The sequence below is a fragment of the Dipodomys spectabilis genome, unplaced genomic scaffold (genome assembly GCF_019054845.1).
Source record: "Dipodomys spectabilis isolate Male_0828 unplaced genomic scaffold, ASM1905484v1 ptg000612l, whole genome shotgun sequence".
Taxonomy (NCBI): Eukaryota; Metazoa; Chordata; class Mammalia; order Rodentia; family Heteromyidae; genus Dipodomys; species Dipodomys spectabilis.
Genome location: NW_024871289.1, coordinates 2,933,037 through 2,947,464, shown reverse-complemented (window position 1 = coordinate 2,947,464; position 14,428 = coordinate 2,933,037). Strand labels below are relative to the sequence as shown.

The 14,428-nt window shown below is 35.4% G+C and overlaps 1 non-coding gene across 1 annotated transcript; it reads right to left on the bottom strand.

The window, feature by feature from the left end:
- Window positions 1–10,144: 10,144 nt before the first annotated feature.
- LOC122100943 lies at window positions 10,145–10,250 on the bottom strand. The gene has a single exon (XR_006146278.1). It is a non-coding gene; the product is annotated as a U6 spliceosomal RNA (small nuclear RNA).
- Between the last annotated feature and the right edge of the window lie 4,178 nt (window positions 10,251–14,428).

Here is a 14,428-nt window from a genome sequence, read left to right as displayed (position 1 = left end):
TAATTCCAAAAGGATTGAGTGCACCTACTTTTGCTGAGTTAAGTTATAGCTTTTTGCTGGGCATATACTCTTCTTTTAAATATTGTCAAATATTAGCTTTATAATAAACTTCATCTAATATTTCTCTTTTCAAAAGAGAAGTCCATACAGTTGATGTCACTTGGGTTTCTTACTATCTTGGTTCAAAGCCAACCCAGGCAGGACAGTCTGTAAAATTCTTATCTCTAATTAAACACCAAAAAACCAGGAGTGGAGTACTAGTTCAAGCAGTAGAGTACTAGCTTTGGGGGTAGGTTGGCACACGTTGTCCTGGCACAGGGTCCAGCCTCTGGGTTCCAGCCCCAGAACCAGCACACATTAAACAAACAAGCAAACAACAAAAAACCAGATATTTCTTTGGGACACTCCTTAAAAGAGTACTGGTCTGAGAAGATGATCCTTTTGCTGATCATACTCACTGGATTCTGCTTGTTTGGAATCCTTATTACTCTGGAGAACTCAGGGCCAGACTAAAGGAATTGATAACTGACTCCTGCAACAAGAGAATCATCTCAGGGGTGAAATATCCATCCATAAGACACTTTAAAACCTCCATGTCTTTGTTTCTTTGCAATAGAACATTTTTAAAACAATGTTATTTCCTTTTGCTCTATGGCACTTTATTTCTTTTTGTAATACTCTCAACTTGAAGTTTACAGAACAGTTTTATATGAGTAAAGAACACACTTGAAAGTCAGGGACAGTTTCCATCAAGCCTTGGGATTCTTTTCTTGTATAGTGAAAAGGAAAGCTCAAGTTGACTGGAACTTTGCCATTCCTCTATGCTCCATTCTTCTCCTGGGATCAGTTTCCACATCCAGTAACAGTTACTTCCAGTAGCAAGCAATGGTTCTGCTTGAGGTATAATGAATGTTTTCTGGCTACACTGAAATAACACAAGGACACTTTTGGACCTGAGGTAACAAGTGTTTCAGAGACTATTTAATAAAGAGAAAATATGAAATTTATATTGCTTGTAAATACATTATCCATGAGTACATTGAGTTCAAACTTTGTAAGTTCTCTGTAAATTAAGGTAAATTTTAAATGGGAAGAAGGTTCTCAGATCATTCTTTTTGTGAGGGTATGTGTTGCACATTATTTCCAAAGTGTACATGAATTAACAGTAAGACAAACAATAGTAATAAAAGGGGAAAGAGAAGATTTGTGTTTAAGTATAAGGGTTCAATGTACAATAGAAGACTCTACAAATAAAATGACATTGATACAATAAAGCCAAGTCCAGTATGTAGATTTATGGGAGTGATATAGAGAAAATATTACTCCTAAGTGGAACACGAAGTATGAGGCCATTCTTTTTCTAAATCACGCTTGCTAATCACACAACTTTATAGAAAGTAGAATGGAAGAATAATTCTGGTTCCAATGCAAGTCAGGTATAAGAGCATGGACTTAACTGGATAAAAAGTCCATCTTGAGAGAGCAAGGATTATACTAGAAATGAACTGTTGGCTAAGGTGTTATTTCTTTTTCTTTTTCACTTTTTTTTTGGTTGGTGATATTCTTGGCACTTGAACTCTGGGCCTGGGCACTGTCCCTCTGCTATTCAGCTCAAGGTTAATGCTCTACCACTTGAGCCACAATGCCACTTCCAGTTTTCTTGTAGTTAATTTGCGAAAAGAATCCCTGAGACTTCCTACTTGGGCTGGCTTTGATCCCCAATTCTTAGATCTCACCACCACCCAGCATAAGATCACATTTCTAACAGTGTACACTCAGGATGTGTAATGTCTATGTTCATCTATCTTTATATGAATTCTTGAGTTAAAAGTCTGGGCTACAGTTTAGACTTTACACTCACAAAAATATTTGTAGTTTAAAAGTAGATACTCCTGGAGAAATAAAACCTAAGAATGTAAAGGAGTCTGGGAAGTTCAGTTTGCATCCAGCTGGGGCAGAACAGTCTTTGCAACAGTAACTATAATTAAGCAGCCAAAACTTGGATTGGAACAATGACTCAGGTGATGGAATACCAGTCATGATCAAGATTGCTTGAGACTTTTGGATACATACATACAAACATACACATACACACAGAGACACTTACATGTGCACAACCAAATACACAAATGAAACAACTCTCAGAATATGTAGAAAACTTAGAAAACAATAGAAAATATGTCCTGGGTAATACTAGAATCAAGTGATAATTTTTAATATTAGAAAGTCTCAAGTTAACTTTCTTCAAAATTGTTTGAGAATATTACATAGGTAGGGGCCAGAGATAGTAAGAGAGTCAAGTAATCATTATTAAAGGGATCAGATCCATGGAAGAAAGAATCAGAAACCCCTGCAGGTGCATCTGAAAATACTCATATACTGTGTCAAATTTTAGAACATATTTGAAAATAGTACATGAACAGTATGAGCAGTTTAGTGGATAATATCTCTGGAGAAGTTCAGAATTGCTAATCTGTATCTAGATTAAATAAACCAAGAAACTATGGCAGGGCAATGGGATACATGCCTTCTAGCATTCAGACTAAGACAGGAGATTAGAGAGTGGAATTACATAGTGATACCTTCCCTGGACCAGGTAGTATAATTTTGTCTTAATAAAACAAACTAGACAAGAAAGGAATACACAGTCATACACACACACACACACACACACACACACACACACACTCACACACACACACACACACACACACACACACACACACACACACACACACACACTGGAATTCTATTCAACCATCAGAAAGGATGACTTTTCACCAGTCTTATGGAAAATGAAAGGCTTGGGAACTTTGTACTAAGAGAAAAGAGAAAGGAATGCAGACTCAGAGCAATATAGGTTTCATGGATTCATTCATGGTAACTAGAAGGTATCCACAAACCTACAAGTAAAGAACACAGATTCTACCTCGTCCCAATTAAAACGGCCATTATCTAGAAAAGTAACAATAGTAAATGCTGGCAGGGATGTAGCCAAATGGGAACTCTATTACACTCTTGGTGTGAAATTAAACTTGTTCAACCACTGTGGAATGCAGTATGGAGTTTCCTGAAAAGACTAAACATAGATCTCTCTTAAGACCCAGTAATTTCCCTCTTCGGCACTAATCCAATAAATAACAAACAAGGTCACATTTAAGCTACCAGCAAAACCATGTTCAGGGCCCAGGCCCAGAATTCATTGACTGGAAAAAAGTTACCGCTGCTGGTATTTGTTTCTGCAAATATGAAACTTTTGACAAAAGATACCAAATCATTCTATTTGCAGTAGCTAGGATAGGACTTAAATGTAGTGGGTGATAAAATGCTTCTTTGTTGAATGTTAGGAAGAGTTAGACAGTCCAAGAAAATTGAGACTTTTTGTTGTTGTTCAGGGGGCTTGAAGTCTGGGAAGGGATGGTAGGGGGAAAACAAAGGTGGGGGTAACAATGCTCAATAAGAAATGTACTCATTACCTTACTTATGTAACTGTAACCCTTCTGCACAGGATCTTTACAATAAAAATGTGTATTAAAAAGATACAAGGAAAGCTTCTGTACTGAAAGGAAGTTGTATTTGTCACTCAATATCAGTAACGTATTGGTTTAAGGACCACAGGTATATTAAAACTTTGGATACTCAAATTCTCTACATGAACACAGTATATTATTTACATTAGAATCTGCCCACAACCTAGTGCAGTGTGATTGCTATGAAACTTTTACTACATTACGTTTGTAATGAACAATAAAATCATATGCACTATCAAATGATACAATTTTTTGATTATTATTCTATTGTGAAAATACCATACACAAAAGTACATGGGCAAGGTAATGAGTATATTTCTTATCAAGCATTGTTGCCTCCTCCTTTGTTTCCTATTCCCATTCCTTCCCATCTCCCATCCCCCCTGCTCTCCCCTCCTACCTATTACTCCCCCCAGCCAAACTTGTAAAGTTCATTTTTCGACATAAACTCTTGTACATCTCATTGTTGCAATGGGTCCACCTGTATCCCTATTTAAACAATTTGTTTTTCCCTTCCCCTCCACAAATTATGCCAACATCAAATACAGTGAAAGAAGGGGTTATACTGTGGGGGAGGGACATACAAACCAACAAAGAAATCCTCTTATAAATATGTTGGAAACAATCACAAGAAAGGAAAAACATTTGAATCCTTATCTTGGGGTTCATTTCCCCTAGCATCAACTTATCTGAACATTTCTGCTTGTCTCAGACATATATTAGTTATTGCAAATAAGGGAAACCATGGGACCTCTGTTTCTTTGGGCCTGGCTTACTTCGCTTAATATAATTTTTTTCCAAGTCTTTCCATTTCCTAACAAATGGGGCAATGACATTCTTTCTGATAGAGGCATAGAATTCCATTGTGTATATATACTACATTTTCTTGATCCACTCATCTACTGAGAGGCATCTGGGCTGGTTCCATATCTTAGCTATGGTAAATAACGCTGCAATAAACATAGTTGTGCTGGCAGCTTTAGTATGGTCTTGTTTGTAAACATTTGGGTAAATGCCCAAAAGTGGGATTGCTGGGTCTTCTCAATTTTACAATTCATGAAATATAATATTAAAATTAGTTTCACTTTTTCTTTCTATAGCTGGGGAAATTAAAATTATGTATTAAACATTCAATATTAAAAAAATCAACAATAAGTAACCTATTATTCAAATGATATACTATTAAACTGTGATTTGAATTATAGTTCTAACAAACTATGATGTAAACAACATTTAATAGAACTATGAGTAGTATTTTTTAAACTTACCATATTGTTATTTGTTACCTAATTGTGTCATTTGTTATTCTTAGTCTTAGTCATTTCTTCATCTCAATGGTTTAGTTTTCTATTTTATCTTTATTGGTTTGCTAATTATGCATTTTGTTTTCCCTTTTTAGTGACTGACATGAGGCTCAAAATATGTATGCTAGCTTATTACTTCCTATGTAAAAGTAAAATTACTGCTCTCCACAGCTGTTTCACTAAACTATACTACAATATTTCGCTCACTCCTATCTCCTGTATTGAGGCTCTCATATATTTTATTTTATTTTTTATTTAAATTTTATGGTCAAGGTAATATACAGAGGGTTTATAGTTACATAAGTAAGGTAATGAATTCATTTCTTTTCTAACTTGTTTCCCCTTCCCCAATTTTCTCCCTCTTCAATCCCAAAGCCCACCCCAAGGTTATTTCCAACATATTATCTTGTGAGTATCACTGTTGCATATGTTTCCCCTTTGTCTTTTGTCTCACCATTTTGTTTTTGCCCCTTTCCCTTCCCCAGTTCAGCCCAACATATTTACAATACCCAGAGTATCAAAATCAACTATAGTCACTTCAGGCAACCATGGGGGGGGGGGGGGCGGATACAAAAGGATAAAAAGAAATCACGTAGTACATTAAGAACAACAACAACAAAGAACATGCCTTGGAGTTCATTTCACTTGGAATCACGTTATGAGTTCATATATACATAGCTATTGAGCTATTCTGCTCATCTACTAAGATTATCCTTGATGTACACAATAATGCTCCTCTATTATCCAGTAATCCCACTACTGGGCATTTAACCAGGTGACCACAAAAAAAGCCACACTAAAGCCACCAGCACAATTACGTTTATCACAGTAGAACTTACCATATCTAAGATAGGGAATCAACACAGATACCCCTCAGTGAATTAATGGGTCAAGAAAATGACACACACACACACACACACACACACACACACACACAGTTACACATACATGGGACACTGTGCTTTCATCAGAAAGAAAGGTAACACCTCATTTTTAAGGAACTGGAAGAACTTGGAAAAAATCATATTAATTGAAGTAAGCCAGATTTAAAGAAACATAGGTCTCATGGTTTCCTTTATTTGTAATAATCAATTTACATCAAGGATAATCTCATGTATTTTATTTCAACATTTTCTTCTATGGTGAGCATGCAACATACTTGCTATATTGTTTGCTATTATTTCTGCAAACAGGCAGGTTTATTTAAAGAATTACATTCATCTTATACATTACTTAAGAAAGAACAACTAAAATAACAACCCCTACTAGGAAGAACAATTCCTACTTAATTAGCTTCATTCTTATGTAAGGCCAGTGTTGTCCCCTGTATCCTTATGTTGTACATTACAACTCTATACCTGTTCATCCTGTATATCTACTATCTTCTACATTGTGACCTGAATGCCCCAAGAGTTACACTCTGGTTTATTTTTTTTCAGAATTTCTCTCTTAATGTTTGATGCTGTTTTGTGTGTGTGTGTGTGTGTGTGTGTGTGTGTGTGTGTGTGTGTGTGTGTGTGTGTGTGTGTGTGTGTTTACAAAAATCAGAAGACAACATTTTTGTTCATGTAGAATACATCTTCCAGGTCATTGTAAGTTGTGGCTAAAGGGAGAAGTCTCTTGCTATTTTAAGGATGAAACAGAAAAAGATATTTTTGCTGGTACCACAGATGCTTTATTTCTCTGTACTTGAACACTGAACTTTGATTTATATCTTGGCTGTTGTGAATAATATGAATAACAATGAACTACAGATAGATTTACGAGTTACCCAGAGAAAAATAATCACATGATTGGTGGGTCAGATGATATTTCAACTTTGGATTTCTTTAGAAATCTGCATACTACTTTCTACAACCAGAATACTAACCTGTATTTTGACCAAGACTGTAGAAAATTTCCTTTTATCCACACTCTCACTAACAATATTACCTTTTATTCAAAAGGTAATAAAGGGCAGGTTTTTACTATCTGCAGTACCCAAGACTGGCCTTAGACTTAAATCCAACCTTTAAATGATTGGAATTACAAGCCTTTACCACCACACCTGGTTCCTTTGAGTGTTTTTGGTAAGAGTTATAATAGTTTTGATGTAGTATCATAGTAATTTTGAATTACATTACTCTAATGACTTCTACTCACAAAGCATTAAGCCAGCATAGAAGTTGTACTAAACACAACTTTGTAAACCCAGTGTCGATTTTCAGGGCTTTATGGAGAACATGTCTATCAAGTTTTTTGTCAATCTCATCTTTAATCTCTCTATACAAAGTCAATAATTAATTCAAGGTAGTAGAAAGGAAAAAAATTAAGCAACTCCTACCACTTTTCAATTTTCAATAACATGATATTGCTTAATTATTTTCTGTTTACACTTGAGAATATATAACTCAATTTAGACCTTTTACAAGGTTGTATGTATTTTATTTATTTTAACTTGATTGTTCTTTCCAAAGCCTGCGTGTCTAATTTCCCTTGGTTTCTTTCAGTTTCAAGAGGTTCAGATTTCAAACTGAAGAATAAATGGAAGGAAGCAAACAAAAAAATATACAGTTCCTCTCAACTGATGATGCCTCTACAAGAATGAAGAAAGAGTTCTAAGGTCCTATGATAAGACATCAAAAAGAATTCATTCTTCTAGGACTTTCTTATCTTTGTGATGTAACTTAAATGATCTAAACCACAATATTATTGCTCAGATAATTTTGTTTTATCAGTTTTGCACATTTTCATATGGACTTCACCTCAGTCTACAACATTCCTTGATTATTCTGTCCCTAATATTTTTACACTATCAAGACCTAAGATAACTAGTTTGATTTACAGCATAGGAAGTTATCCATCTGGCTTCCTTGGAATCAGAGCATGGTCAATAGATAACATTACTTCTGGTTGTTCATGACATGTAATGGTTTCTTTAATACTTATCGTATTCTATTTATTATTATTTTTAAAAAAAAACAGCTTGCTAAACTCAAAGCTCATTCATAGAAGTTTATGTTAAGTATTTCACAAGTTTTATTTCCCTTAATTCTTTTGTTTTTTGGGGGGGGTCCGGTTGTGGGGTCTGAAGTCTGGGCCTGGGTGCTGTCCCTCAGCTCTTCAGCTCAAGGCTAGCGCTCTACCACTTGAGCCACAGCACAACTTCCGGTTTTTTCTTTTTGCTTATGTGTGCTGAGGAATCGAACCCAGGGCCTCAGGCATGCAAGGCAAGCGCTCTAGCACTGATCCACCTTCCCAGACCCCTTAATTCTTAAGATAACATTTGCTATAATGCTAATGTTATTACCATTTTAGTGTTGGGAAAAATTGTAATTAAAGACAGTGAGAGCATGGCCCAAAGACACACTGTGAGGAAGGAAATGAGTCAAAGTTTCCAAAAGTCTTTCAGCAATACAAAAAATGTGGGTAAAATCTCCATTCTCTTACACTCTCAATTCAATATTCATATTGTCCAAGAAATAGTAGCATAGCAATTATTGCCCATGGTTATTATTTTCTGTTACATTTTGTCTTCAACACAGACTGTGTTGGTGATATTGGGTTATCATGCACAAAGCTGAGCTTACAAGAGAGGCAATTTTTGGGGGGGAGGGCGTCCAGTCGTGGGGCCTAAACTCTGGACCTGAGCACTGTCCCTCAGCTCTTTACGTCATGACTAGCACTCAAACACTTGAGCCACATTGCCACTTCTGGCTTTCTTTTTCTACTTATGTGGTGCTGAGGAATTGAACCCAGGGCATCATGCATGCAAGGTAAGCGCTCTACCACTGAGCCACCTTCCTAGCCCTGGGCAAATTTCTTTTGTCCCACAGTTCCAGTTTCCTTTTTTAAAAGTACTAAAACATTTAAATATAATCACTTACTTTTTTAAGAATCCAAAACCGAAAAAATTCACACATAATCACTCCAAATTGCTTTGAAAGTAGGAGATAATGAAACAGGCCCTGTGAAGTAAATTTTCTTCTACTTTTAAAGTAATTCTGTAAGCCATGTCTTGATTGGTCACATCTGTAATCCTAACTGAGATCTGTGGATAACAGTTGGAAAGCAATCAGGGCAACATAAATTCATGAGATTATTTTTCAAAAATTGTAATGAACCAGCAAAGGCCCAGGAATGGAGATGTAGCTCATATATTAGATCAGCAATCTAGAAAGGATAGGCCTGGCCAGACCTTGAAGCTCTGATTTCAAATTCTGAGCATACTAACACACATGCAAGTTTGTGTGCATGCATGCGCGTGCACACACACACATTTATTCAAAATCCTTCATATCAGTGTTTCGCATTAATTTCTTTGTTAAAAATATTTTATGAGTAAAATAAAGGAAATAAACTCTTCCCTCTCCGAATATTTTTGTACGTTTTTTATGGAAAAATACTGTACAGAGGAGTCACATTTACATGAGCAAGGTAATGAGTACATTTCCTAACAAGCATTGTTAGCTCCTCCTTTATTTTTCCCCTACCATCACTTCCCTCGCACCTCCGCAAGTACACTCCCTTCTTCCCTTCCCCAGCCTAAATTGTTCATTTTTTTTAACATAGTGTCTTGTGCATCTCATTGTTTCAATGGGTCAACCTGTATCCCTATTTAAACATTTTGTTTTTTTCCTTCCCCTCTCCAAATTAGAGGAGCGTATATACAAGGTGTAGGTGCACCAACTTCAAATACAGTGAAAACAAGGGTTATAGCATAGGGGAGGAACATATAAAGAAACAAAAAAAATCACATCACACATTATAAGTACGTTAGAAACAATAGCAATAAAGAAAAAAAAAACACTTGTGTTCCTATCTTGAGGTTCATTTTCTTTAACATCATCTTATTTGGTCATATGCAGATAGCTTTTGACCTTTTCTGCTTATCCCAGACATATATTAGTTATTGAAAATTAGGGAAACCATGGGACCTATGTTTCTTTGGCCCTAGTTAGTTCACTTAATTTTTTCCAAGTCTTTTGATTTCTTAACAAATTGGACAATGCTATTCTTTCTGATGGAGGCATAGAATTCCATTGTGTATATATACCACATATCCATTCATCTGCTGAGGGGCATCGGGGTTGGTTCCATATCTTAGCTATCTTAAATAATGCTGCAATGAACATAGTTATGCTGGTAGCTTTAGTATGGTCTTGTTTGTGATCATTTGGGTAAATGTCCAAAAGTGGGATTGCTGGGTCATAGGGAAGCTCTATGTGGAGTCTTTTGAGGAACCTCCATACTGCTTTCCAAAGTGGCTGAACAAGTTTACACTCCCACCAACCATGCAGTACTGTTCCCTTGTGATCACATCCCCTCCAGCATCTGCTGGAATGCTTCAGGAATTTGCCTGTCATCCTTATGCAGGGGCATGCTAATCTTCTCTGTATTTTTCCAATATTAGTGTACGTGATGCTGAATTGAGCACAGAAAACTTTTTATATATAAAGTGTAATTGATTTTATTAAACTATATAATTCAACAAAAAGTAAGTTTAAAAGAATCGTCGTGAACTTTTAGAAACATGTATTCCTTACATAAGCACACATTTAAGAATAAAGTCAAGATTGACATGTCAAAAACAAAATAATCCCAGATATTTGTTGTTCAAGATATGTGTAGGAGAAGGAATGCAATTATTCTATACAAGGCAACTGTCCTAATGAACACAGCAGCAAGTGTTAAGATTTGATAAAACTTTTAATGTTTTAAACATATTTAATTTTGGGAATTTACTTACATATGCAAAAACTAGGACTGTTTGTCAGGTCATAATACTTTTCTATAAAGTACTTAAGATTTATGGTAGCAGACATATACTACTAATTATGTACATTTCAGAGTTTATAGAAACTTTACTAATGAGAAGTTGCAAAGTCTTTGTGTAAAGGAACAGAATAAAGAGTTAAGACTTTGTTAACTACAGTTTCTGTTAAAACAATAGGGCTTCCTTACTTTATATGTTAGCGAGGAACAAATGATGATATAAGCCATGTACAAATGATGAGATGAGCCATAAATAGTAATCTTAGTGGGTAACTTTAAAGACTGCACATAGTCTATAAAACTCTTGTTGAGCATCATAATCTTAGTCAGTTTTAAATATACAGGAATATGAGAAAATAGTAAAATCTAATAGGTAGTACCCTTCAAATACTGAAAACACTGGTAATTGTTTTGTTTTTTATTTTATTAATCATTAATATTTAATTATTGGTTTTTCTTATTTGTAGTATTGTTTTCCTTGTTGTACTATAATACTATTTTTTGTAAGTCCTCATTAGGAGGTACTTTGAGAAGGTTACTGGGATGGCCAAATCATATTTATAGGAGCATGTGAATTTACAAAGAGGAAAATTAAGAACAAAATATTTATTTAAAATAAAGATGAAGTAGAGTCTGAATCAGGAGTGTTGAAAAATGTCCATACCTAAAATCTTAGCCCTAGGATGAAGCAGCAGTATTACAGAGTTGAGGCCACAAAAGTGAGACTGTGTTTTTTTTATTTTGATTTTGTTGGTCATGGGGCTTGAACACTGGGGCCTGGGTGCTGTCCCTCAGCTTAAAGCTAGCATTACCACTTGAGACAAAGCACCACTCCATCTTTTTGTGCTTATGTGTTGCTGCTGAGGACTCAAACCCACGGCCTCATGCATGCAAGGCAAACACTCTACAACTGAGCCATCTTCCCTGCACCTGAGATAACTGTGTTTAAAAAAAATCATCTAAACAACATTTGCTTTCTGCTTTGGGTTGTATAATGAAATATATGAATATCTTTTGATGTTTTTGTGAATTGTTGTACTTCTAAATTTATACTCACTTCAGCCACTTTATCCTTTTCAAAGTCATGAAATATTTCTGAGAGTTTGCTTCTGTGAAGATTGTTTTTGCATTTATAATTTCTTCTGAATCATTTTTATTTTTTGTCAAAATGACTTTATATTTCATGTTGATGGTTTATCATACATCAAATACCTTTAAATGTACATGAAGAGTCTGAAGATCGCAAAATGATTATTCTCATACAGCTCTTGTTTAGCTGTTATGCACTTTCAGCATTATGATATTTCTCTCTCTTTAACTCTCTCTCATTTCCTCTCTTTCTCTTTCATGCTCCATGTCTGCTAATTAGAATTTCTGCTGGTCTACTATAATCCTACAGAATCCACTGGTTTTGTGGGAACATGAGAGGGACCATCAGTTACCCTTACATTTCTTAAGAATTATAACAGTGACATGATATTATTCTTTTCTATTCTAAATGGCAAAACACCAGATCTAGGAATTCCTTTTCACTTTTATACTATTATAAATTTTATCTCATAGGAATCATTGGGACGGATAGGATACTTTTAACCTCTGACCTATAAGTTCTTTTTCTTTTACAAACGAAACTTTTTTATTATCAGTAAGTAACTACATGTAATGAAAACAAAGCTATCCTATGAAAAGTAGGCCGAAGTTGTTCACAGGGATGGGGGGAAGTGAGCACAAAGGATGCCCGTCATAGAGCACAGATCCTCAGAGCAGTTTATCATGTACACTTTGTGAGAATGAAATGTGCTGGGATGTATAAATTAAATCACTGAACAACTGATATATATATATATACACATATATTTATATATGTATATTTATTTATATATGCATATATGTCTGTATATGCCCTTATACATGTACAATGCATGTTATTATACACACAAATACACACATACATATACACATGTACACATGCACACAAGGAGAAAGACATAGATACAGCCAACACTAGTTTCACTACTTGTTGAATATGCCTTAGAGGGAATGCTTGGAACAAAATAATGTTGAAGATACGTTTGTCTCCAAAAGTTCTTTTACCACTCCTCTTATCTCTTAAAGCTGGTAGGTTTTGCTAGATTCAACTTGTAAAATGCAATACAAGTGACAGCAAGTCACTCAGAAATCTCAGTAAGTAAAAATCATATGGTGTCTCCCTGCTCCCAACAGAATGGTTGCTCTTGTAGACCTTCTCAACAAACAAAGTAGATGGAGAATACCCTGGAAAAGAATAAAGTTCTATGGACTTAAATGGCATCCAACAGCCAGCATCAATTCCTAAGCAGATGAGTGAGTCCTCAGAAGTTTGGAGCTTAGGTCAACATTTAACCAACCCATGTGAAAAGTCTTATGTGAGAAATGCTGACTGAGGTCTTGCTGATTTCCTGGCCAAGAAAATAAGAAAATATTTTTAATATATTAAAATTTGAGAATAATTTGTAACCTGTCTATAAATGTGTAGAACACTATTATATCAACTCAAAAAAATGATGTGGGAAACTTACTGCATTGCTGGTGGGAGTGTAAACTTGTTCAAATACTGGAAAGCCATATGGAGGTTCCTCAAAAATCTCCACATAGAGCTACCCTATGACCCAGCTTTCCCACTTTGGGGAATTTACCCAAATGATCACAAACAAGACCATACTAAAGCTACCAGTACGACTATGTTTATTGTAGCATTATTTAAGATAGCTAAGATAGGGAACCAACCCAGATGCCCCTCACTAGATGAATAGATCAAGAAAATGTAGTGTATATATATACAATGGAATTCTATGCCTCCATCAGAAAGAATGACATTGCCCCATTTGTTAGGAAATGGAAAGACTTGGAAAAAAATTATATTAAGTCAAGTAAGCCAGGCCCAAAGAAACATAGGTCCCACGTTTTCCCTTATTTGCAATAACTAGTATATGTCTGAGTAAAGCAGAAAAGTTCAGATAAGTTGATGTTATGGGAATGAACCCCAAGATAAAGATTCAAATTTTTTGTTTTTTTTCTTTCATGCAATTGTTTCTAACATATTTTTAAGATGATTTCTTTGTTGCTTTGTATGTCCCTCCACCACGGTATAACCCATGCTTTCACTGTACTTGATGTTGGTATAATTTGTGGAGGGGAAGGGAAAAAACAAATTGTTTAAATAGTGATACAGGTGGACCCATTGCAACAATGAGATGTTCAAGTTTTTATGTTGAAAAACAAACTTTACAATTTTGGTGAGGGCTGGGGGGAGGATCAGGTGGGGAGAGGGGGAGAGTATAGGAAGGGATGGAAAGGGGAAACAAAGAGGAGGCAACAATGCTTGATAATTAATATACTCGTTATCATGTAATTGTAAGTCCTCTGTACGGTATTCTCACAATAAAAAAAAGAAATTAAAATAAATGTTGTGCGTTTTATTTATGTACTCTTGGACTTGGCAAGTGACTTTAGGTGTGTCTACACAAGTAGAATCAGCATGAAACAAGCCAGCATTTCTGCATTTAAGATACAAGGAAAGAATACAGGTTGACCCATTGTAACAATGAGATGTACAAGACACTCTATTAAAGGGGGTGGATGAAGGGAAGAATTGGGGAGGTATGAATGGAAGAGATGGTAGTGGAAAACAAAGGAGATGGTAACAATGGTGAATAAGAAATGTACTCATTACCTTACTTATGTAACTGTAACCCCTCTGCACAGGATCTTTACAATAAAAATATATATTGAAAAGATACAAGGAAAACTTCTTTACTGATAGGAAATTGCATTTGTCACTCAATATCAGTGGTTTAAGGG